The sequence below is a fragment of the Melanotaenia boesemani genome, chromosome 1 (assembly GCF_017639745.1).
Source record: "Melanotaenia boesemani isolate fMelBoe1 chromosome 1, fMelBoe1.pri, whole genome shotgun sequence".
Classification (NCBI taxonomy): domain Eukaryota; kingdom Metazoa; phylum Chordata; class Actinopteri; order Atheriniformes; family Melanotaeniidae; genus Melanotaenia; species Melanotaenia boesemani.
This window is the reverse complement of record NC_055682.1, coordinates 11840744-11867049: the sequence shown is the minus strand read 5'-3', so window position 1 is coordinate 11867049 and position 26306 is coordinate 11840744. Positions and strand designations below refer to the sequence as shown.

The following is a 26306-nucleotide window of genomic DNA, read 5'->3' as shown; positions in this document are numbered from 1 at the left end:
GTAGTATGTGCCATGTGTTTTAAAATGGCCTAAGTAGTATGTGCCATGTGTTTTAAAATGGCCTAAGTAGTATGTGCCATGTGTTTTAAAATGGCCTAAGTAGTATGTGCCATGTGTTTTAAAATGGCCTAAGTAGTATGTGCCATGTGTTTTAAAATGGCCTAAGTAGTATGTGCCATGTGTTTTAAAATGGCCTAAGTATGTGCCATGTGTTTTAAAATGGCCTTACTGTAAACCAACACTCAAGCTCTGAGAGAAAAAACAGTTTGTAAAAATGTCTTGGCTTTACTTGGTTAATAAAAAATCAAACTAATTCATTGGCACTGCATCCTCTTTCACATTACTACATGAAATTGATCTATTTAAATAGTACTGAATTATTGCATCATATCGTGATATGGGTGTAAATCGTATCATACCGCATTGCAAAATGCCACACATGTATCGTTAATATATCGCATCGGATACTTAGTATCGAGATGCGTATTGGATCGGCATTATACCTTAGATGCCCAACCCTAGTAGTTAGTGTTACTTTGGGGGTTACAGGGCAAGAGCAACATCAGAATCACTCCCCCCAAAGCTAATGGTAGACCGACCCATTAAAAGTTCTGAGATATACTGACAGTGGCCAGGGTTACATACTGTTTTTTAATTCTGTATTAATTATTCAGAAATAAATAATTCAGAATTAAAGTATTTCCTTTGCGTTTACATGGAAATTGTCATTCCGAATCGAAGTTTACATGGAAAACACATTTAACCGCCTTTATTCAATTTCCACTTAAGATCAGGGGGTTAGGAAGGGTTATGATTGGACAGGGGGCAGATGTGACGTATTTAAAGTGTAACTACACACCCTACTTTTTGCGTAACTCCACCCACTGCCGAATTTGAAAAATGCCTGAAACTACAAGGATTGGGGTAGGAGGTGTGGGGTGATCAGGGAGCAGAGAGTGGCCGGGTCAGGATACATAGGCAGAAATGACTGACAGACAGCAGCTCAGCTCACTGGCAAGATGCAAAGCGAGATTCACAAATCATCTACGCCATCGAGCGGCCTTTCAGGTGGAAGATTTTTCCTCTCCTGAATCTCCTCAACTACACATGAACAAGGTGGTCCTGAACCATATCAGTCTGAGCCGTTAGCATTGTAAGCGGAACTCTTATTTTGAAGTGTGAAGCACCGAAACAAGATGTGCATGTAAAATGTTAGAGCTAACTTCACTCATGTTGGTTATATAAGGCATACACCTTTTATATATATATATATTTTTCTACCTGTACTTTAACCTACTTCTAATTTGCATCAGCAGGAAGTACAAAACAAGATATATTTAATTAATTTATCATTCATTTATACTATTCATTTATAGGTTGACTTTTTAATAGGGCTGGGCGATTAATCGATAAAATCGATAAATCGAATTTTCCATTTCTGGAGATTAATTTTTTTGAAAATCGGGATTTTTTTCCATAGTTAGTTAGCTGCAGACTTAGCCCTCCCTCCACACCAGAATGGTGTTTGTCTGACAGATTTTCATTAAAGTGACCCTTCACTGACACCTGGGATTTAGCTGTGCGTATAACTGCAGTGAGAAATGCTGCTCTCTTTGAGATGCAGAAATCAACTTAACCCACAAACACTAGTTAAGAGACAACCTTCATCAGGGGAATTATTTCTGCAGTGGATCCTGTATGATAAGGATCCAGATGGAAAGAGATCACGGATGCATTGTGTCGCATATTTCAATGTAAGATATGAAGTCGTTTATATGGTGGAAGAGCTATGACATTATATGCTTTATTTTTGCTAGCATTCATCTATATAAACAAATGAATTTTTTTAATAAGTTTATTTATGTTTTGTAAAAGAAAAGGGAAAAAAATCGATTAAAATCGGAAATCGGATTTGGTTATAAAAAATCTGAGATTTTATTTTTAGGCCAAATCGCCCAGCCCTACTTTTTAAGGTTATATATTTAATTTCCCAGTTATTTAATGCGTTGCTGCATGTTTTGGGAAATTCTTCTGTTGTAAAATTAAACATATAAGAACAAAAAATTGTGAAACAGTCAAATGTTCTGCCTGTAATCCATATTTTTGTCGGTGCAAGTGTTAATGAACCAAAATAATGAACCTAAGTTAATTTATTCATTGTATATTAAAAAAAAAAAAAAAAAATGGCACAGCTTTCTGCACTGTGCTTCTCTGTGTTTCATACCCCCACATCTGAAGAGAAGAACCAACTTCAGCTACAAGGACACTTGACTGCTCCATGCAGTGTTGTGAAATGTGTTGATTAAGGGCACTCATCAGACAAGAGACTGAAATGGCTTTGGAAGGACATACATCAACAGTAAATCAAAGTACAGGCACAGAAAACTGCAGGCTGTTGAATTCAGCACATAGAACTAGATGGAGCACTATGTTTAATATTTACTGGAAATAATGGACTGATATTTTTTTTTTTTGTGGTAGGGGGTTAACACCACATCTACAAGTACTGTGTAGCAAGAGCAGCGAACAAGTTTGGTGTGCCTGCACAGAACATGCCTAGACACAGCTGAGCATGAGGTCACCCAATACACAATCACTGCAGAGGCCCCTTCCTGCCAATCCACACAGCTGGAGTAATTAAAATAGGAGAATCTTCTGGTATGGAACTGAAACCCCTTTAACTCAGGTTAATAGAATTTCTGTCTTAAATATAAGCAATTTGCATTTTGTGTTATTGCGTGAGAAGACAAATGAAGGAGGATTCCACCACAAACCAGCCTTAAAAGAAAAAAAATGTCACTAAGTATTGTCCATGTTTCTTCTCTAGAAAACAATGCAGCTGATCACTTACGTGAACATCTTTCCATCCCAACTAATGGGCTTCTGCACATTGTAAGGAAAAAAAGACAAACCCATGTCTACTGCAGTCATCTGATGCAGGACCAAATGTTGATTCAACACTTTCACATTGCGTTCAAGAGATAGAGGTTTCTTTTTTCTTTTTATTTTTTTAAACCAGCATAAAAAAGGACATAGGTGAGTATAGAGCTGTTGATCAATACCAGTGACGAAAGATTTCTCATCTAGGTGCTGACACGTCGCATTCACACCAGGATAGTCAGAGGAATTTTGTTATGCAGTTACAACAGCAGCTCGCTTGGGGTGGTATTGCCATGGGTGCATCCACAATGACACTGTTAAGCCACTTTAAGCAAAACCCTGGTCCGCTGCCACGGATAGCGTGGTCCATTCGCAGCAGTGTGAACATGCATTCGGACTCTGGTACAAATCAAAGAAGCAAACTCTGGTCTGCTTAAAAACTGGCGGTCTCTGTCCACTTGCAAGTGAACTTTGGTCTGGTGCACTCAAAGAGATGGATTTTCTTCTTTCTTATTGGTGAGTGATCGTTCTTGGAAATATCGCCCCCTAGTGAGCAGCTGTTCTAAGTGCGTACGATGATCAAGGCGGTTTGGTCAGCTTGCTAAAGTGCAGCGTAAAAGCAAAGCAAATTAAACCAAAGTATGAAAATATTTTGAATTCCCTAGCCAATCAAACCCAGTCCCCCAGACAATGCTGGTGTGAATACACCCCAAGAACAAAAAGCAGGAGGAAGAAATCCCAGCTCATCAACTGGTCAGGAAGGAGAATGGAAATCCTTCCTCTTCATCCGGCTCGTTTACAGCATGTAAACAATGAAGTACTTCCTCTGTTGGGTTCATTGGATAGTTAGTGTAGTTACAGTGTAGTTTGCAACTACACTGTAAGCAAACTGCACCAGGCTTCACTTGCAAGTGACCTGCCTTTGCTTTGAATTGCTTTCACACTGCACTTCATTCAACTTTCTAGATAATCACACTCAATATTTCAAGGTAAGTTTTAATTAATGACTAAGAAAACATTATCAATCCATCCATCCATTCTCTACATTCATGTAATCCTGCAAAGGGTCCTGACAGACCAGCGCTTATCCCTCCCAGAGAATACAAAATGCACAAAACCGAAATATTCATAACATAGCATGAGTAATTGAATTTAAAAAAAAGTTAAAAAAAAATGTTGCAGGTGGCTTTGAAAAAAATGTGAGGCATTTAAGGTGTTTAGTTGTCTTGAACCATACTAAAGAGATAGAGAGAAAAAAAATCCTGTATAGCCTTTGGTGTAGTTTGACATACAAAATCCTCATCATTGCATAAAGTCCCAGGGCACTGGACAATATTCATCACTGCAATTTCAAAACAATCTTCCTTAAATCAGCCCTTAAATTGAAGCTGTTCAATTAGTTTATTTAGATGGTTATTTAACATAAAAATAATGCTCTCCGTGCATCAAGATCACATGAAGAGTCATTAATTCATTGACAATCATTGAAAGAGTCACTAATATAAGTAGAGCATTGCAAATAATGGCCAATTCATTATAGTCCATTGATTTAATTGGAAATCACAATTGGAAAAATTGTCATATTCATACTATATTACAATACCATACACATACACACAAATATATATATATATATATATATATATATATATATATACATAGATAGATAGATATTTTCCCTTTAAAAACAACCAGATATGCAAGTAGATTATCGAATATTTGCACAAATAAGCCTCTTGTTTCATTTTAGGCAGTCAAAAAGCAACCTCAATACAGCCACTTGAGTTTACAATTATTTTTAAACTACAATTTTTTTAATTGTTGCAAAACAGGTTACATTTAAACAAAATGAGAATTTTGGGGACAAAATTAAAAACATTATTTAATGCCAATTTACATGGTGATCTTTTTCTCAGTTTTACCTAATTGGCAGCTACTGTAAATTGGGTTAGAAAATAACTTTGACCAAGGTATGCTTTTTACTATATGCAGCCATATTAATCAAACCAATATGAATAGTTCCTGCAGTGCATATATTGGCCTGAAAATGAATTTTTCTCTTATTTTACATTTTTCTTTGCACGATAAGCTCACAGACAGTTTTCCAACAGGAATGTACAATGCCTTCTTGTCTTCTTTCTAAGACTTTAAAGATATAGATGTGTTAATGTTTTCAAAAGGGCGCATTACAAATGCAAAAAGATCCTTAACAATGCACTTTTTCAGCATCTATGTGCCAGAGCAGAAAAAAATTTGGCTGTAAAAGCGAGTGGTGCGGAGCACAACTGTCTAAAAAAGTTAAAAAAAAAACAAAAAAAATCAAAGTCAGTGCATATATTATTACACTGTACTCACAACAGCACATTTGCACAGATGTGATCATTTACTTTCAGTGTATAATAACAGGACAGCAGAAGAAATGTGTGACACTTGTGGGTGGGGTGCAAAGCTTTGAGGATGAAGTTGATGCATACATATATATATACGTTTAATCAAACTGGAGAGCAATATATAAACTGCTACAGGTATTTAGATTTTTAAGACTCAGCTAACCAGTGCCACAAGTTCGTTAGTTTCATTCACAAAAAAAACCCAAACAAACAAACAAAAAAAAAACATTATGGCTTCCTTGCACAGCCCGAACATCACTGCCTCTCCAACAGGACAGCACTGTAAAACTGATATTATTGTGTTGAGCTGACACGCGACCCAGCCAGCTAGCTAGGGAAACAGCTCAGCTACTTTATAGTAAGCAGATGTATCGTTAGCATACAAGCTAACAGGGATATGCATTCCAGAGACAGAGTCGACAGTGAGCTTTGAAGTTCCTTCATTCCCCCTCTGATTCCGTTAACGCAAGCCGACACGCCGAGTGTTTTAAAACACGGACTTTATGGTAAAACTGATCCACGAGTGTAACTAATGATGCGATGAAATTTAGAAAAAGACGAGTATGACTTAAATGTTGCTTTTGTGATGTAAAACTCAAAATAATCAGCTAGCCCTACATATGAGTGTCGGAAGAGATGGAGCAAACAGGACATAAAATAGCAACCTTACCTGCAGAATTAACTGTGTTGTGCTACGCTGGAGTTCGTTCAGAGACCAGTAGTTGTTGTTTTCGGTTATTTGCTCAGTTTAAGATACTCCCGTTACGCCTCCGGCTGAATGACGGTCAACCAACACACTGCTCGACTGCTCTTCCTCGCAGCCACAACAGCGACTGAACACAGTTAAGAGGCTGCTTCTCACAGGGAAGGATTTACGGTATCGCGAGATAGGACGAGAACAAGGGAGATATCTGTCGACCAATCAAATTAGCTTACTGTAGCAATGAATTTGTATCTATCTATCTATCTATCTATCTATCTATCTATCTATCTATCTATCTATCTATCTATCTATCTATCTATCTATCTATCTATCTATTTATCTGTGTGTGATGAGGACTGCTGACAAAACTGAATATAACTATAATAGAAATGATAGAACTTAAAACACTAAAATAAAGGTTAAAAACATTTCTTTTCTTAAACTCCTAAGCATGAAATCTGCAGGGCAAATCTTTAACTTATCTTGATTTGAATCATTTTATTATAATTTATTGTTTTATTGTGATTTGTGCTATTTGTTGCTGCCTTATATGTCTTTACTTTTTAATGCTTTCTTTGCACCACCTGCAATGCTTTTAATGTTTCATGTAAAGCATGAATTGTCTTTTACATGAATGATACAAATAAATTGCCTTGCCATCTTATCATAGATTATCATCATGTACTTTTGCTATTCATTTAAGTCATTACAGCACACAATTTAAAGGGGAAGATCTATTAATATGTTTTAATAATAAAAAAAAACAAACTTAATTTCATATTACATATTTAGGTATTAAAGGAGCTTTAAAATGAGTTGAAAAAATTCCAATAAGAAAAAAGCATATTTGAAGGAAGCCATTGTGTAGCTGAGTGTACACTACAGCTCAGAGTGTGATAAATGACCAAATTCCCACTGTGTGGTGGAACTGTGAATTACATGAAAATGATATCAGGTCGTTTTCCCTGTACTTAAATTCACATGTGTTAAAGTTAAGGTTTTGCAAAGTGTTTTATTTGTTCTTTAACTAATGCAGCAGACACAAACTTTAAAATTGATTATTTGCAGGTGTGCCTGTGCTCACTTTAGGGATTAACCCTATGTATATTGCAAAAGCAGCTACTTTAGCCTCAAGTGGCATAATAACAAGTGACCAAAGAGCATTATTTGATTTTTTAATCAACACTGTCTTGATTTCTTTTGCATAAAAGCAAATAACACATCATGCCTAGCTTCCCTTTATTATGCATATGATTTGATTAGATTCTGACTTTTGCTTCTCAGTAAAAAAAAAAACAAAACAAAAAAAAAACAAAAAAAAAACACTTTGTTCCGGTCAAAAAGTCTTGTTCTCACTACCTAAGGCATGATTTTGAGGTAGATAGAAGATATCTACCAAGAGTATTATGTAAACCAAAATTTCAGAAAATCTAATGGTAAAAATGAGAATTTTACAATGAGAGAACATACTTGATCCATAAATTGCTCAGCAGGGTATCTATCCCTTTCAAGAAATGGTGGCACTGCTTAGGGTGTTCACTGAAAAGTGATAATGGACACCTATAAAATAACTTCCGGCCAAATAGCCTTTTTGCTGTAAATTATCGCGCTGACTAAACGGTAGTTGGTAACTGTGGCAACAGAAACTCAGACCCTGGGCTGCAGACGCGCCAGATCAGAGCAGCCTGCAGGCTTATTGAACAATGTAGGAAACTATCTGTGGACTTTGACTGAAACAAAATATTGCACCATCCTCTGGATACACACAAGCTGTAAGAGCTGCACCCACCCTCTGAAATGTTTGTAACATTCTGCGGCCGACTAAACTGCAGGTTCTGTGTTAGAGCCAGTTACCTTGGCAACGCATCACAACGAAATAGTCCACTCAGCCGCTTCTTGTGAAAAACTTATGATTTTACCGGTAAAAAACAACAATAACATATTAATAATTTATTTAATATTTCTTTCTTTCTTAATGGACCATAGTATAAGCGGGATAATGCCCTCGAAGGTGGCCATTATCATAAATCGCATCAGATGGATCACGCCTCCGCGTCGTATATTTCTGTCGTAAAAAATTGTCAGAATGTAAAGTCCATATGGTAGCCATCACAGTGATCTTTTCTTCCAGAATGATGATTATTTTCTGGAAGTATTTTGGCCACTGATGGCTATTGTTTATTCCCAAATGTGATATACCCATCTATACCAGTAGAGGTCAGTAATTCTACACACTGTGCCTTTAAGGTAGCAGGGAGAAACAGATTGATCCTGACATCTAACAATCTTCTTGCACCCAAGATAGCGTATGATGTTGAGCCATGTATTCCCATGTATTTCATGCTATCCTCTTATTATCATTAATTTGGTAATCGTCTGTTCACCCTTCTATTTTTTATTTTATTATTTTTTTTTTTACTTCTTCTCAGAGTTAGGTTTTCTCAGTAATTAGTGTCTATGCTCATCCTGGTTCAACTTTGTTCTGTTGTTTCAATTTGATGTCTTTTTTGTGTGTTCATGGTCTGTATGTTTTTGGTTCTGTTAGATTATCAATGATATTTCAGATTTTCTCTGTTAAATTACTGTGTTTGTCTTTCATTGAAAAAGATAAAGATAAAAAAAGGAAAAGAAAAAACACTCAGAAGCAAATGGAGATGATTTGCTTGATCATTTATCTAGTATTCTGTTGGCTGGAGGATGTTTGACAGACAGCTAATTCAGCAACCCAAGAGAGAGGAAACGACATCCAAGGACAGAAGTTCTGAGAGAGCAGAGAATGGGTATGAGTGTGAAGGAAAAAGACTAAGCTTGAGCGCAGGAGATGTGAACCTGCGACACTAAACCTGAGAAGAGGAGCAGAGTTTTGAAAGGATGAAAAATATATTTGAGCCCACAAAGGGACTTTTTGAGTGTGAAAGCAGAGTTTCGAGAGAGAGAGCAAAATTATATATGAGCGTGAAAACAAGACATCTTGCTCTCAAATCCATCAATAATGATCTTGATTAAAGATAGAGAAATATCCCCATACCTGCAGGGCCCCCTGGTCAAAATCAGTAGGTCACTGGGTGATGTTACTAGTCACAAAACTCTCCCCAACTCCAGTGTAGGACATCCTCATGTTTTTCAGAGCGACTCTGAACTTCCTCAGTTGTCTGATGTGAAAAAGGCGCTGCCTCACCTTCTTCACCTGTTATTTGGCTTGTTTATTGGCACATCCTTGTTCAACGGCTGAACTGTCCTATGCTCTATATTCTATGTATTCCACATCTCCCTGCAACCTTGAGAAACACGGAAGAACATGCATCTTTCCCACAATACTGCAAATAAATAAAACATGGAGTAAAGCAGTTTCTTAAACTAAAAAGGGAAAACACTTCTGAAATGCTGAAGTGTGTTACATAAAGTGCAGTTTCTAGCTTCCTGTAAGTTCTTCTGTCTCATTTGTGAGGCTTCATGAGAATATTCCACTTAAGACATAAATAAATGAGAACTTTACTTCTCTTTAGGACACAGTGACGCCAAGTCTTATGAAAAAGACTGTGAGAAAGAATAAGGGAATATCCTCACATATCCTCACAGGCAAAAAAGAACCCAGGGTAGAGCATGAGCGTGATGCAACACCGCAACAAGTTTCTCATTAAAAGTTACAACATGCTAATGTCTTAATTGTGGTTATACATAAGAAAAGGCATCATGGTTTGTTAGTTCTTATGTGCGTGTCTTGAATATCAGCTCTACAAGAAGGTAATGTTTTAATTTTTTGTGAAATATGTCCACAATTTGAAAACTTGAACAGGAAAAAACTTTTAGCCAAAACAAGAGAAAAATACATGATTCAACAGTCATTTTAATGATCTGCAACCAGAGTTGTATAACAAAAAAATTCAAAACGTGATGCCCCTGTGCTACTCACAAAACAGTTAAATAAGAGTGAATAAATGATCAATACAGAGCAATAAAGTTCTTGTAATGGTGGAGGTTAGAGGAGGAATTTACAAGTCTCACAGCTTGAGGAAACTCAGGCTACTGCAGATGGCAGGAAGGTGAAAAGACTGTGACTGGAGATTTTTTTTCCTTTTCTTTTAGTATCCTTCGAACATTGTGCAAACACTTCCCTTCACTGATATTATGGAGGCTTGGCAGATGGGTACTGATGATGTTCGGGGCACTTTTAATCACCTGGTGCAAAGCCCTCCTGTCTTGTCAAATGCACACGTTTCTTAGTTTGTGATGTCTCCAGTTAGAATGCTCTCCATTGCTCTTTTGTAAATTAGCTTCGTTTAGTCTTTTTTGTTGTTGTTGTTGTTGTTCTAGGAGGTACTTTCTGAGTTGCCTTTACTATGCTGAAGATATGTAGCAACGATGAAGAGGAGTTATTTCTGATTTTGATTGCCAGGAAAATAGTTTACCTGTTCCAGCTCAGCTTCACCCGTAGAAAGGCTTGTCTATGTTTACTTCCTTTTTCTTTAAAATCGGCTATGTGATCTTTGGTCTTGTTGGCACTGTTCAGTAAGTTACCCAATGTGCAGCCTCATCGTTGTTTACAGCCTGATGGATGATGGTGGTATCATCATTAAACTTCAAAAGGTAGCTTTTTTTCATGTCTGCGTTGCAGTCATGAGTGTACAGGGTGAGCAGCAGCTACCAATGAAAAGGAGATTTGACAGTACATTTTTTCAAGGCCAGACACTGAATTATATTTCACAGTTGCTCTCCTCCTGTTAATCTGTGTACAAACCGTACTTGCCAAGAAAATACGTTATTTTATTTCTGGTAACCAGTAATAAATGCAAGTTGAGCTTTTGGTGGTATACTTAATTTCCATGCAAATTCTCTTAAAAATTCTTTAAATGCTGTCTTTCTTTGCATGGCCATGGTTATCAGCATCCTGAAGACAGAACCTCTGTTGCTGCAACTGAACCAGATTTGCTTATTTGACTTACTTCGCAAGTTACACTAACCTTATAATTTAGCTTCCATCATTGTTCAGGGGTGTTTTTTAATGAACACATCAAATACACTGATGCTACATTCCTATAGGTTAGCAGCACACACACTGTAAGATCGACATCTCAAAATATCTGACAGTGGCCGCCGTTGAACATCTCTCAGCGTATGATAGAAAACCATCATTTTGGGGTTATGACCCTATGAAACTGCCCCAACTGTCTCATGAGCTTTTGTCTGGAACAGCCCAAAATTTGCAGTGTAAATCAGGCATTAGTTTTTCTGATGGACTGATCACATGTGCAAGATTACTGTTCTCTTTTTGGACGTTTTCTGGATTTGGATCTTTCATCACAGCGCTATAACATCACATATTGCAGGTTTTTATTCTTCTAAGGCTGGATGTAAAACAAGTTTGTCTACTTTTCAGACCTTGTTCAAGTGCTTTTATACCTTTCAAGTCTGATGCAACATGAATATCTCATCTGGCTTTTTTCTGTCATTTTCTAGAAACACATAATTGTCTTTCAGACATTGATTGTGAGGACAGTGGTGATAATTTGCAATAAAAAATTACTTTATTTGTCAGGATACTTTCTGAGGGATAAAGCTTTCAGTAAATTCTGACAAATCAAGTATCTTAGAAAACCTACATGTTTCTACACAATACTGAGGTGTGTGAATATCTCGAGGAGTTATAACAAAATGCCAACCTAAAGATGAAATGATCACTAAGATTAGTCATGCAGATGGAAATAATAGCATGCTTAATGAGATGTTTATGCTTTACTTTTAGCACAAAAAACAATCTAAGTTGGAGCTCTAATATTATTCTGTTTCTAAAGTGCTTCTCCACCATAAGCCTGCTGATATTACTACGATATCATAACTCAAAGTGATATTATCATTATTATTATTATGAAGACTGTTAAGGCTTCATGATCTCTCTTACAGTGCAGAGCTGCTCAGCCTGCTCGGGAACTTTATGTAAATTAAGGCAATTTTTTTCCAGTTGGTAAAATAACTGTACAGAGAAGAGTAAGAAAAGCTGCTGGAAAATATACAATGAGAAATAAATGGGAAGAAATAAAGGAATATTTAGTCATGTTGCAGGAGATAATTTGATTTTGTATTGTGTATTTGTGAGAATGGACTTTTAAGGTTAAGAGTTTGTTTATACGCTGATCTGAATACAGAAGTTATCATTATGAAAAGAGCAGCTGGTGTGATCTCTGTACTCAAGTCTAAAATGACAGTGTAACCAATAGCAGCTCATGAATTAGCAAAGAACACGTGTCAACGATGTGGGTTTACTGGTTTAATGAAAAGTTTGAATGATGCTATGAAGAGATTTAAGTGTTCTCTGATTGGTTCATCTGGGGTGTCTCATGTGATAAGGTTGGGAAGAGGAGACTCAGTGTAGGTGTGGGGAGGAAGGACAGACTGACGGATGGACGGGTGGATGAATGGATAGATGGATGAAAGAGGGAAGGATGGGGAGAAGAGGGTGGATGGAAGGACCAGGGAGGCCCAAAGAGATGAATGGATGAGGGGGTGAGGAAAGGATGAATGGTTGGATGAGGGAGGGTAGGGTAGAAAAGATGAAAGGATGATGGAAGGAAGAAGGGTTGAATGGATGAGGGAAGAAAGGAGGCATAAATGCAGAGGGAGGAAAAGAAGGTTGGATGGGTAAGATAAGATAGGGAATATGAATGAATGTGGGAGGCTGAGGATGGGTGAATATGTGAAGAAGGGAGGCATGATGGATGGACAAATGAATGGATGAGAGAGGACTGAGAGTGGATGGGTGAGGAGTGGTAAAGCAGGTGAGAGGACACATCAGGTGATTAGAGATGTGGTTGAAGTGTGGCCTAGCCCCAAACAAAAGTTAAGAGGTTAAATTCCTTTTGTTGAACCAACATGCAACATATAAATGTGGGATGCACTGCTGAGAGGAGAAGTTTGCAAAATAAGCAAAAGCAGATCCAAACATTTAAGGATGATGACAATTTAAAGAGGATAGTTTTGTAAATTTCTTTCACTTTTGGATCCAAAGTGGAAAAAAAGGAGTGCAGAGATAAGTTTTGGCAAAACTCCACAAGGGTTTTAGAATAAATATGATTATATGTCTGCTGACAAGCAGCAGCAGCTTTCAGGGATATTAGAGATATTATGGAAACTAAAAGGCTCTTTTAGGTGGAAAAAGGTATAGCTGATAAAACACATCACATCAGAAAAGGAGTTTTCTGGCTTAAGTTCTCAAAGTCTTCACTAACCCTCCGTTTGAAATTTGGACTCAGTGAAGTTATTTAAAAAGAACTTGAAGCATCAGCCCTACTTTTAATACCTATCAGAAATAATTTCAAAGCAATGGCAGCATAAAATAAGGATTACTGAGCTTAATACTCAGTCTTAAAAAAAAAAAAATCAAACTCTTTTCATAAAAATGTTGCATAAACTGAAATCACATGGAACTACTTTGCAAAAAAAAAAAAAAAAAAAAAAAATCAAATAAGGTGGGAAATATGGGGAAAAATATGAACACAAACATAAGAAGCAATTAAATAGAATCAAATATTGATGGCAAAATGTAATGTGACATTTGCGAGTTGTACCTTTTTGCCATAAAGCCAGAGGGCTGCTGGTGGATCTCTGTGTCTCTCTGGGTCTTTGTGACAAGCGCCAAGTCCAAACTGACTGAGTGAGATAAGGTGCTCAGATCCCCACCATTCATTTGATCTATGGCTATTTGTATTCTAAGTATGTCTCTCGTTATAACTTTAGGAAAAGCAGGATAGGTATGCCACTTTAATGTGCTCTCTGAATCTGATTTCAACCTCAGGCACAAGAAAGAGGAATAAATTGACTGACAGGGCTGTGCAGACAGAGATAGAGAGAGAAGAGGTCTCACTGTGGATGAAGGCATTCAAATTAAACTTCTAACTTATACAGCTGCACCATTTAGACCACATCATTTCTTTTCCAAATATCTTTTTTCGCACCAGACCAAACTAGGATGAGTGTAATAAAGCATCCAAAAGCAAACAGATATTTCTGAATGACAACAATTTATTAGTAAGATTGCTAATTTACATTTTTAGTCCTTGACAACAGTAAAGCTGTGTTGCTAATTGAAGAAGAAGAGGAGCAAAGGGAAATAATCAAATTCTAATTTTCACACCTGGCACCATGGGACATAACTGATACAGGCTTGTATGTAGTTAGCTTTAGCAGTTAAAATGCCTGTAAGATGATCTGTTTTAACTGATGCACTCAAACAGACATGTGAGGAATGCAAGGGTGTTTCTTGGCATTTCTGGTACCAGGGGGCTAGTAGATCCTTTGGGCCCTGTGGGTTGTGTGTTTGGGTTTTCTGTGGATTGGGTTTGCTTCCTACATGTCGTCAGATCCATCAGACTGATATCTGGAGAGTTTAGTGGCTGGCTGAACGTCTCAGACTCTTAATTATGTTCATTAAGCAGTTGTTCATGACCAGTCTGGCTGAGGAAGACTACTACCGTAGGGGAGTGTTGTTGCCATAGGGTATGACTGGTCTGCAAAAATATTTAGGTAGGTGTTAGACTAGCATCTACATGAAAGAAAGGATGCAGGGTTTCCAAACTTTACTTTGTGACAAAATAATGTGATTTAATCTGTCAGTGGTTTTAAAGTTGTAGTGGACTGGTGCTAACCTGAACTTTTATCCAGTTTACTCCCAGATGTGTGCTTTCTTGAGAAGTGGTACCCAGAGAAGTGAGTTTAATATACATTTCTGCCTCGGTTTTCATTTCAGCAAGTAATTTAGACAGCAATAAAAACAAACAACAAAAAAAAAAAACCTCTGTATAAGAATTGTGTGAGCATCACAGTGAAGTTAACCTTAGCTAGAGAACAAATGCAGGTTTTGCAATCAACACGGCCCCAAACTAAAAGTGAAACAACTGCATTAAGTGAATGAGTCTTTTGCTTTCCAAACTAAGCCCATCCACTCATGGAAATTGGACAACAATTCTCTCACCTTGTATGTTGAAGGGTAACTGTCTCCTGGAGTAGCTGTCAAGCTGCAGAACTGTGAGAGAGTTTCATTCTGTAAATACTCTTTTGTACTGTTATGTAATGAAAATTGATAGGGTAGGTAAGCCTCTCCCTGAGACGCCACCTTACTGTGGTGGAGGGGTATGGGCGTCCTGAAGATCCTAGGAGTTTTGTTTTTGGGGGCTTTATGCCCCTGGTAGGATCACCCATGGCAAACAGGTCTCCAGGAGGGGGACCAGACAAAGCATGTCTCAACAGACCACTATGATGAATAAAAACAATGGAACCAGGTTTCCCTTGACCGGATGGAGGCTAGGAAGCAACAGATGACTTGAATGGGGGATAAATGCTCTACTCTGCCTGTGATCAGCTTGCACTTCCTCCTGGGACCATGACACTACATTGTATTAAGCTGGTAAAGACAATGGATGGATGATGTTATCCTACCACTTACTAATATGTTTGTTGTTTAAACCTAATCCAATGGTTTTAGTGCCTAAAGCTAACCAAGGAAAGATGTGTCAAGTTTATGATCTCCATGTTTGAACTTGTGGCAGGAGATGCCGAAATCAGCATAATATGTGTTGTGCCTGATATTTTCGTGCTGTTTTGTACTTTTCTTTTGTAACATGACGCACTAATAAAAAGGAGAGCTGGTGAAAGAAGTGTGGGTGCAAATCGATCTAAACAGAGCATCTTAGCCTGTTGTTGTGGGTGCAAACTTTTGTTTTTGACCATGAAATACCTTCCAACTGCTCCCGACTGTTTGGTAAAGTCTGCTCTCCTCACATGACCTGTATTACATAAGCAGATATTTGTTTTTTTATTAATGAATTTTTACACAGTTGAGAAAAATTAAAATAACAAAATAAAGATTTTACTCACCCAAGGTAAAGATCTTAAATGTGAACCATATTGGAGATAATTTCACAAATCTGTTGAAGCATCACATCTCACCTCATGTGACTTAATTTGCACAGCAACAACCTGTGCAGAGAAGTGACTTATTATATACTGTAAATATGTCATTCTTTTTTTTATAGATGTCATTTTTGTCCTTTTTGTGTGAAGCAGCATCACTTTAGTACTTGACTTTCTCTTCAAATTCTCTGAGTCACAGTCGATTAAGATTCCACACAGAGGTGAGTCTGTCTGACTGACTTTTGATTGATCTCTATGTCCAGACAGAGTGCTCTATGAGCAGGCCTGCTTTTGTCTCTTTCTTTATGTGCTGTCCCAGGGTCATAAAAGATTCATGGACTGTGACTTTCAGCATTATTTCATTTACTTTAAGTGGGACATTGCACAAAGAAACCAAAAAAAGAACAGAGGTGAGTTTATTTTTCATAAATATTTTAAGCCACCTTTCTTCTCTGCGGGAAGTTCTGCTTAACTGGAAAAAAGTGGAATAAAGGAGGCTGATGAATGAGGGGGAAAAAAGAAAGCTTTTTAAACCACAGCATCCAAGTAGCAATTTGAGTTTTATATCCTCATATGCAAATTCACACTTGTGCTCTCTGTGCCCTCTTTCAATGAATGCAAACAAAATCACTTGCTAAGGAGATGACTGTTATTCACCTGATTCTGATATTTACTGATTAAAGAATTCCCAAATTCTGTGATTGAATAATCTGCATATGAAATGAACAGTAATTGCATTTCTGTACAAGACCACAGAAAAGAAATAGTCATCCTTGGAATGCATATGCAAAACTTAGCCTCAGTTTATTTGACAAAGTGGGGGCAAAAGTCAACAACAATAATATGACTCAGCTGTTACAACAGCTAATGTAGGTAAAGAGTAATTACTTGCTTTGGTCGAAACACTTGGAACGTTTCACTTTCGTTATTTATTACCTTACAACTTTTGTGGCGATTACCATAAAGCAGCTCATTTTTTAAGAGCTTATAGAAGTGCTGAAGCTGGCAGCATCTCCTGACAGCCAAGGGAAAGCTCAGCTTTTTCATTTGCAATCCATCACTGAGCTAAAGCGCACTCTGACAAATTTGAGCCTGAGCATTTCTCAGACGGTGCATACATTTTTATCGTCCATGGTTTCACCGAAAGGAAGCCTGTCATGATTTGTTTAAAGAGCTAATCAAATGTCAGTGAGGAATTTTGGCTTTCAAACAGGCTGTGATGTGTAGTAATGAGGATTTTCTGCCATGTAGCTTCAGGGTTGGTTGAATTTAAATATGTGATTGTTCCAAAACCAGGTGACATACTGCTGCTACAGTTCTATTATGAAGAGTGATGGTTGGATAACTGAGGTTGGTGTGCAGAGAGGTGATAATTTAAGCACATGAGTCACTGGCCCCTTCCTTTGTCACAGACCACCCTTCAGTTCCTTCCCACGAGCAGCAGAGCTGAGCAAACATACACATGAATGCATGCAGGTGCAAAGATACACAAACATGTACACAGCTACTAGCATGCTGTCGTGAATTTTGGTTTTGTCTCTGAACTTTGTCTCCTGAAGTCAGCCTTTTCCACCCACCAGAGCCCTCAGTGTCTTTCTTTTCTCTCCAGCTTGCCACTCACCACTTGCTCCTTGTTTCTTATTATTACACCTACATTCAGTAACGTAGTTACCCTCAGTATTTTTCATACCTCCAGTTCTTCTTGTCCTTTTCAGACCATCTGTTCAGTCCTCCCATTCAGCTTCGCTGTACGGTTCTCTTGGTTTTTGCCCCCATGTACTGTTTTTTGTTCCTGTGAGCTTTGTTAGAACAGCCTCCATTGTTTGCCTTTTTTTTAATTGCTTCATTGGTAAAGTTTGTGTTTTCAACATTCTGCCTCCAGTTTCTTTTGTGCATTGAGATTTTTGCTTTGAAGCCTCATACAAATTTAGTGTTGGTCAGGGGTGAGCTTTTGGTGTCTGTAATTTAAAGTGATTCTGAATAACTTTAAGTTTTCTTTGGTTCCATTCATGACTGTAACATGATGTTATTTAATCCAGCATGTTTGGGAAATGGGCTGCACGGTGGTGTGGTGGTTAGCACTGCAGCCTCACAGCAGAACTCTTGCTGGTTCAACCCTTGGCTGGGGGTGACGTTCGAACAGTGGCCTTTCTGGAGTTTTCATGTTCTCCCTGTGTATGCGTGGGTTCTCTCAGGTGCTCTGGCTTCTGACCAAAGACATGCATGTTAGGTTAATTGGTCTCTCTAAATTCTCCCCAGGAATGAGTGTGTGCGCGACGGGTTGTTTGTCCCTCTGTGATGGACAGACGACCTGTCCAGGGTATACTTTGCCTCTCACCTACTAACTGCTCGGATAGCTTCCCCATTACCCTTAACTGGACTAAGTAGAAAAGAAAATGGATGAATCTTTAAGAAATGTGACATTTTTTAAAATCTGTTTTCTTTCTCTAATGTTTTATTTTGAGAGATGGTTAGAATATTTGCATTTGTTTGAGTTTGTTTGTTCATGTAATTATAAAAGTACGGGTTTTTGATTTTTCACTTTCTGTGGATATTTGGTGATATAAACATCAAGCATTGTTTCAGTACTAAAAAATTCTGTTGATAGTGTGTATCTTGTGACTTCAGCTAAATGATCTGTGATGCAAATCAGCCTTTCCATCACACCCCAAAGGTGGCTGTGGAGGCCACTGGAGTACAGTGAAGTCACTGTAATGTTTAAAAAAACATATAGATTATGTGAGCTTTGTGACATGGTGCATTATTTAGCTGGAAGTAGCCATCAGAAGATGGTACAGTGTAAAGGGATGGACATGGTCAGCAACAATACTCATGTAAACTGTGGTGATAAAATTAATCTCAACTGGTATTGGTACTAAAATGTACCAAAAAAACACCTACACCATAACACCATCACCACCAGCCTGAACCACGGATACAAGGCTGGATGGATACATGTTTTCATGTTGTTTCCACCACATACTCACCTTACCACCTAAATGCTGCAGATGAAACAGAAACCAATCAGACCAAGAAATGTTTTTTTTTATTCTTCTGTTGTCTAGTTTTGGTGAGCCTGTGTGAATTATAGCCTCAGTTTCCTGTTCTTAGCTGACAGGAGTGACATCTGGTGTGGTCTTCTGCTGCTGTAGCCCATCTGCTTCAGGTTGGACGTTGTGTGTTCAGAGATTATATTATGCTTAGCTTAGCTTAACTGTAATGAGAGGTTATTTGAGTAACGGTTGCCTATCATCTCCACCAGTCTACCAGTTTTGATGTCTGCTTTGACATCAACAAGATATTTTGTTCTAGACAACTACTGCTCATTGGATAATTCTTTTGTTTTCAGACCCCAGAGATGGTTGAGTGTAGAAATCCCAGTAGATCAGTAGTTTTGGAAATACTCAGACCAGTTCGCCCGAGACCAACACGCCACGTTCAAATTCACTTCAATCCCCTTTCATCCTCATTCTGATGCTCAGGTTGAACTTCAGCAATCCATCCTGACCATGTCTATGTGCCTAAAGACACTGAGATGCTTCCGTATGATTGGCTGATTAGATATTTGTGCTAACAAGCAATTGTAATGTGGTAAATGTATAAAAATGCACACTGATCAGCCTTAATATTAAAACCAATGTCAAGTAAACTGAGAAACACTATAAAATGCAATTGTTCTTGTGGAAAACCTTGCTATTGCCATTTGCACAAATGCCTCTAGCAACAGCCCGTCCTTCAGTAGCAACCTCTCCCAGCAGGACAGCAGTTTACTCCATACAGTCCACTTAGTAAAGACTCAAAAAACATGATAGTAGGTCAGTGTTACCTGGCCTCCAAACTCTCCAGATACTAATCTGAAAGGATCTGATGACATCTGTGGAAAGTATACTTCATCCAGAAAGACCCCCACCTCATGACCCACAATGCTCAAAAGAATTACAGAAAAACTCCTGGTCAGACACCCTCATAGGCTCTTTGTCCACTTCTGACTAGCAAAATCTTTTTTTCTGGTTGCATAAGGATTGCTAAAATTAATTGGTGAACTTTTTATACTATATTAATAGATCAGGAACAGCATTAAAATGTTGGCCTATTGAAATCTGACATGTGTTTTTCATGTTTATAAGGATAGAAATCCTCCTCATCTTTGAGATATTTGAGAAATATCTTAAATATGATCAGATTAAAAAGTAAGAAGATTTATTTAATGTTATCAGATTATTTAATTATAAGATAAGTAGAAGATAAGTATTTTGTTTCCCACACAAGAGTTCTTCATTAGTTGTAGATAAAGGCACTGTCCATTGGCTTCACACACACACACACACACACACACACACACACACACACACACACACACACACACACACACACACACACACACACACACACGAACACACACACACAAAAGAAACAAAAACCAAAATAACTGTCAGGTATTTAGCCTGAATTGCAAAGACAAACAGATTAACACCAATAAAGCACAAATCTTGACAAATGTGGAGTGGTTCATGGTCACATGTAAAATTAGACAGTCTCTAACAGAGGAAGGTGGTAACTAAACAGTAGGTTTCTCACGCTTCATGTTTCGATTGTTGTACAAAAGTCACACCTTTTGTGCCCAATTTTCAAGCAGCAAGGAAAGTGTCGTATTTCTCCACCAACGGCTGCCTTGTAGAGATTTCTTAACCTCTTGTGTGAAAAGTCGAGAGACAGTAAGAGAGAGACAGGACAAGAACAGCTGTGGTGTGACTTTAAATCAGTTAGCACCACTGTTACAGCTTTACAGACGCTGAGCAAGAAGCACTGAACTAATAATGAAGAACGCTTTAGGACAGATAATGCTTTTTAGTCAGTTAACGACAAAAAATACTGTTTGTTTTGTATGCCCATCGGCATGGTGTTAGCTGGGGGATGTAGGATTCCAAGTCGTTGCAATTTTTGTGGCTTAAATATAATTTTTTACAAGGAGATTGTGACCCCCATAGAGAATTACTTTGGAGAAGACTATTTTAGCTTCTTCCTAAAAGCATTGCATGCTAAGAGGAATGTGTTGTCTCCACTGTTGTGAGAGAATGGTATAAAATCATAATATAACAATGAACATGCAACAACTTTTCTGAGTAAGTGGTTTAGGTTGTTAAATTTTAATCAATATGGATTTTTTATTAGTACAACTGCAGCTTTTCTTGTAAAACAAAACAATCAGATTCATTTTCTGCAAGCTGAGTAGAGACTGAGAGTTCCAACTAAAAAACGCAGAGCAGCTTTATGAAGCTGGAACATATTCAAGGGGGATAATGGAAATTATGTAAATGAAAGGGAGACTTTGAAAACATTAACACAAGAAGAAGTCATGCAAATTACTAAAGTTTTTTATATCAAAAACTTAAGACAGACTTTTATCTCTACAGCTACTCAGCTTTCTTATATTCCTGCAGTGATTCTTAGAAATTACACTGAAATTAAATATTTTTGATCTGGAGTGCCAGGATGTTATGCATCCTTCTGAAAGAAGCACATGGTTGTGGTCATAAATGTTTATAATGCCAGATTTCTTCAGTGAATGAACAAAAGAGACAAGAGAAAACCTGCTGTATTGAAAGCTGGTGAAAGATGCATCTATTTTATAAGGCGTTTCCTTCTGTTAGAAGGATTTTTACATATTGGTATAAAAATTGCAGTCTTGCCTGCTGTGTTGATCAAGTGATTTGCTGTTTCCTTTCAGTACTGTCAGGCTATTAAAGTGGACACTAAAATAGAACACATTACACAAAATAAGCTGCTTCCAAATCATTTTGACATTTCCAGCTGCAACCGATTGAAAAGCACAAAAGTAGCTTATACAATCACAGAACACAAGGTTATGTTTTTAGTCTGTTATTTATAACTAAATTATCTGCTTGTAGATGTTTTTAAGGCTCTTCTAATAGGTTTTTAAAGAGGAAATACTGTGAATCACAGTCCCTGATGCTCAGCGGTGTGGTGTGATTATTTTACATAAATAAACTAGCAGAGGTTTGTAGAAGTTTTTCCTTTAACTAAGAAATCAACATGTTTTGCAGCAGGTTTGTCTGTTGTTGTTTTGAGTTGTTTTTTTTTTTGTTTGTTTTTTTTTTTGAGGATAGAAGTGAAAACTATTTCAGCACAGCTGAAACTAAAAAAAATGTTTAGTTTGCAAGTCATAAATCAGGAACTGGACACCACTATTAAGTAAGCGATGCTGAGTCAAGTTGTTTCGGTAAAGAAAAGACAAAAAAAAATTCTTATAATATGTAGAATTTTGAAACAATCAGGGACATAAGTGAGGGAAGAGGACTGGATGAGACTCTCCCTGGAGAAAGTGGTGGATAAGCTTCTGTTGGGGCTCAAGGAAGAGGTGGAAAATGTAAAACCAAAGCAGACTTGAGGGAGAAGATCTTTCTTACTGAATATAAGCTTCATTATAATTCATATCAAGATGAAGGTGAATATCTCAACCTGTTGAAGTAAAACTCAGAAGATGAAAACTCTCAAAAGTTTAATTTGGGAAGGAACAGATGGTGGTGGAGCAGCTCAAATGGAATATTTTTCACTAAGAATTTTTTCATCTAGAACAATGATTGTGCTGTGTTAAATTTTAAAACATAATTTATGTGATCAGTCTCTGTATGCTTATGTTTAGGCACCAGAAATACTTAGCTCATTTCAGAAAAATATTTACAGTTTCATTGTTACCTTTAAAAAAAATTAAAGGACAGCTTGATTTCTGGTGTCACAGAATTTGTTTATACCACTTGAGGTAGGGAACTGTCACCCTGGTAACCAAGTCAATGAACCAGCACAGATTGTTGGAACATCATGTGCCTTGTCCATGTAATGTAGTGTTCAGAGTTACTGCTCATTTCACATATTTCTGTGAGACTGAAGGGCATTGTGTAGTTCATGGGTAAAGTGACAAACAGATAAAGAGTGGAGAGAGATTTCCCTGACCTCCTTTCCTGTCTCTATGCTGCTTCATAGAGGCAACACTTGACAAAACATTGCAAACAAAAGGGTAAAGGGGCATCCATGTAAAGAACTGTCCTTAACACTAGCCAAACAAAAATAACACAAAACATAGAAGAACTGAATGAAAATGAAGCTTTTTACTCAGACGATGTGCAACATGTCCTGTTGTTCATGACTGAACCCATTGTTGCCTTGAATACAGTGTTCCTACCTGTGTGTGAATGCTGGTAGCTCCACAGTACCTGAAACATTTTGGAACAATTCATCCTCTGGGGACCATGTATTGGTATAAAATTGAACCAAAACCCATCCAGCTGTCTGTCAGCTCTAAGCAATCATACATGGAGTCACGTCGCTAATATGATGAAATATTGTTTACGATCTTTGAAAACCTCAATAAGCCTCTCAGCCTCAGTCCACCACTGGGTGCAGATGATCAGAGCTCTGTAAACCTCATTATTAACATGAGGACACTGTTGCAGATTAGCAAATGGAAATACTGTGTAATTATACATAAGCCACAATTTTGACATTTAAGCTCAGGGAAGACTGCTTGATATTATGCATGTTTGAGAGTGAGGGATAGACTTCACGTGTGTGTGTATACGTATATTTGTAAGATTACATTAGACCAAAGTAAGCATGAAAGTTAACAAAAAGAACATGCAAACAGATAAGAGTTTATATAAAGCTGAAATAAAACATGAAGTGAAAGTATCAGGTGATGATATTCTGATTAAGACTTTATTTCCTCTGACATCTCAGATACAGGAAAGTAGGTCTGGAATATTCCCCTGCTATATGAACCAGATCTCACATCTGTAATTTAAAGAATTCACGTCTAAAACAGCTGATTAAACAGAAGCACCATCTCTGAAGACCTATATGTGCATAATTCTTTTAAAGAAGCTGGTTAGTTTTATTTGACATGTGGTTTGTTTTGAAAATGCATACCAGTGGAAAATAAGAAGCTTGGTAGCGACCTGTGAGCACAAGAGGAAGCAAGAGGAAGCTGCTGAAGAGCAGAGAGTATGCATGGCAACATCTGACTGCCCTAGCTGAGCAGAATAGAGAGGCCTCATTAAATTTTAATTGCAGCGCGATGTTGAGTGCATTGCCATCATCAAGATGCATGTGACCTTCTTTTTTTTTGTTTCACTTCTACCAAAGAGCATGCGCATCTCATCTGTCCTCTTTAGCAATTAAAGAAAAAGAAATTGTAGAAAAAAACACAAACTTTCTTTAAATAATTATATAAATCACAATAAAACCTATTCATTTTCCCTATTTAGGACTAACACTCAAATATGTTGGCAGCAACAACACATTCACACTCAATACTCAGTCACACAATTCTTTTTATTAGCACCTTTATATGAGAGAGAGGAGTCAGCTAACAGGGAAGCAGCCTGTTCAGTATTCATGCTGGACGAGAGTTTAGTGTTTATTATCCTTCTGTCCTGGATGGGTGTTGCATTACAAGGTACTGTCTCCAAACTGCCAGAATCAATTAGCATGAATAATGAATGTCTACTGACGCTGTTGGTCTTGAGTGCTCATTTTGTTCCAGCTCCCATTGTTCCCTCACATGCGGAGCAATTTAATTTTGTAGCAGGTACAAGGAGCTAATTCTTTTACAGAAGACAGATATGACCTCAGATAGTCTTTATAAGGTTAAAGGCACTGTATGCTCTTAACAAGCCACACACCACAAACTCTGCACTCCCACTGCACCACAAACATAAACTGCTCTTTAAAAGGGAAGTGATCCATTAAATCAAGACACATCGATGGCATTACTCGCCTCACTAAGATCACTTTACACACCCAAGCACCTTGTGCTGGTGGACTCACAGTCCAACTGTCTATTCCTGCTTATTCCAATGCAGGGTGGTGGGGAGGCTGGAGCCTATCCCAACGGCTACAAGGCAAGAGGCAGGGCACATCCTGGACAGGTCGCGAGTTCATCCCAGAGCAACACCAATCAACCCAGCAAGCATGTTTTCTTGATTGTAGGAGAACATGCAAACATCACACAGAAAGGCCCCAGCCAAAGTTTCTGGCCAGGAACCTTCTGGTTGTGAAGCATCTAACCACAGCAGCTTGTACACTAATTAGTGTTCAATGAACTTGATGTTTTAATTTCTTTTTTTTATAAAAATGTATGAATATTTTTGTTAAATCCATTAATGTTGAGATTGGAGTCCTAATGGAAATGTTCTATATTCAGAGAATACTCAGTGTTTTAAAGCAAACGATATTTGTAAACTTAATGATAAATTAAAAACACATCTGATCCAGACAAAGAAACAGAGTAATACTGGCAGCTCTGAGAGGATGTACCGTCATGCTCTGACAAAGAGGATGGCACATAACAGACTACGTTTATGGCATGGTGAAAAGGCTTATACTCCCAGCGTCCTCAGAGTGTTTTTAATGTTGTGTGGACTGATAGATGAAAGTGGACTGGGATGTGTGCTGTGTGATAGCAGAAACTGAAAAACAGGTAAATGTCTGAATGTATTGTACATGCCACTAGGTCATATTTGTATTATGCACTTATTAGTTTGCTAAATGATGTCCACTCATGCAAAAGTTTGCTGGTGAGACAAGTTTGTGTGTATGGAAAATTCCTGTGTAGAATGTTTTGTAAAAAAAAATGCAGCTTGTTTCAATGTTCAATAAGAGGCAAAAGCTTTTATCCAAATCTGTGTTTATTCTTCTGATTAGACAGAACAGGTTATGTATGGTTGAATTTTAAAATAATGACCTCATCTTGTGGTCACTTTTCCTTGACCTCAGTGGAAAGTGCCATGGTATTGGTGAAAGATGCCAACAGAAACCCTTAAAGACTTGGGAAAAGACAGTCATGCAGGAATGGGAATCTCACTGCAAATTCACCAGGCAGGGATTTGTGGTCTGCAGATTTGAACCAAAACTGTTTAAAGATATTTCAAATTTTCCACATATGGTGCGTAAAATACTTAAATTAAGTCTTTGTTATGACGTTATTTCCTGGTGATTATATTATGTAAATGATTTGATTGAAATTAAATATAAAGTACTACTAGTTCCTACAACCCTGCATTGGAAAATGCAGGTATAGCCAATGGATGTATGTATGAATGGATATTACTTGATTACTTGCTCACATCCACCCACTTTCCCTCATATTTATTTACATGAAAAAGGGTTGGAGTGACTGGATAAATGGATAAAAATAATTGATCTTCATTTTGCAAGTTGAAAAGTTGAAGCAGCGAGGAAACATTTAACTTATTTCCTTTCATAAAGTATGCTCCAGTGTTTCCTACATTAAAGGAGATAATAAAGGAAGCACTGAAGCTCCTTTAAAAAAATAAACCAGTTAAACCAGCTAATGCCCAGAAAATTCCAAGTAGTTTTACTCCTTCTTTTGCTAAAAGAAGAAAAAAAAAAAA

At 37.6% G+C, this 26306-nt stretch overlaps 1 protein-coding gene and 1 long non-coding RNA gene across 3 annotated transcripts in view; one reads left to right on the top strand and one right to left on the bottom strand.

Annotated features, from left to right (window-relative positions):
* Positions 1 to 6107, bottom strand: part of glceb (glucuronic acid epimerase b) — a 67317-nt gene extending 61210 nt beyond the window's left edge. For both annotated transcript variants that reach the window (XM_042011832.1, XM_042011790.1), the window contains exon 1: positions 5941 to 6107. The gene's annotated coding sequence lies outside the window, so the exon portion shown is untranslated. The remainder of the gene's footprint in view (positions 1 to 5940) is intronic.
* LOC121628479 lies at positions 165 to 21903 on the top strand. Its single transcript, XR_006008185.1, has 3 exons — positions 165 to 524; positions 13221 to 13224; positions 21893 to 21903. It is a non-coding gene; the product is annotated as an uncharacterized LOC121628479 (long non-coding RNA).
* The last annotated feature ends 4403 nt before the right edge of the window (positions 21904 to 26306 follow it).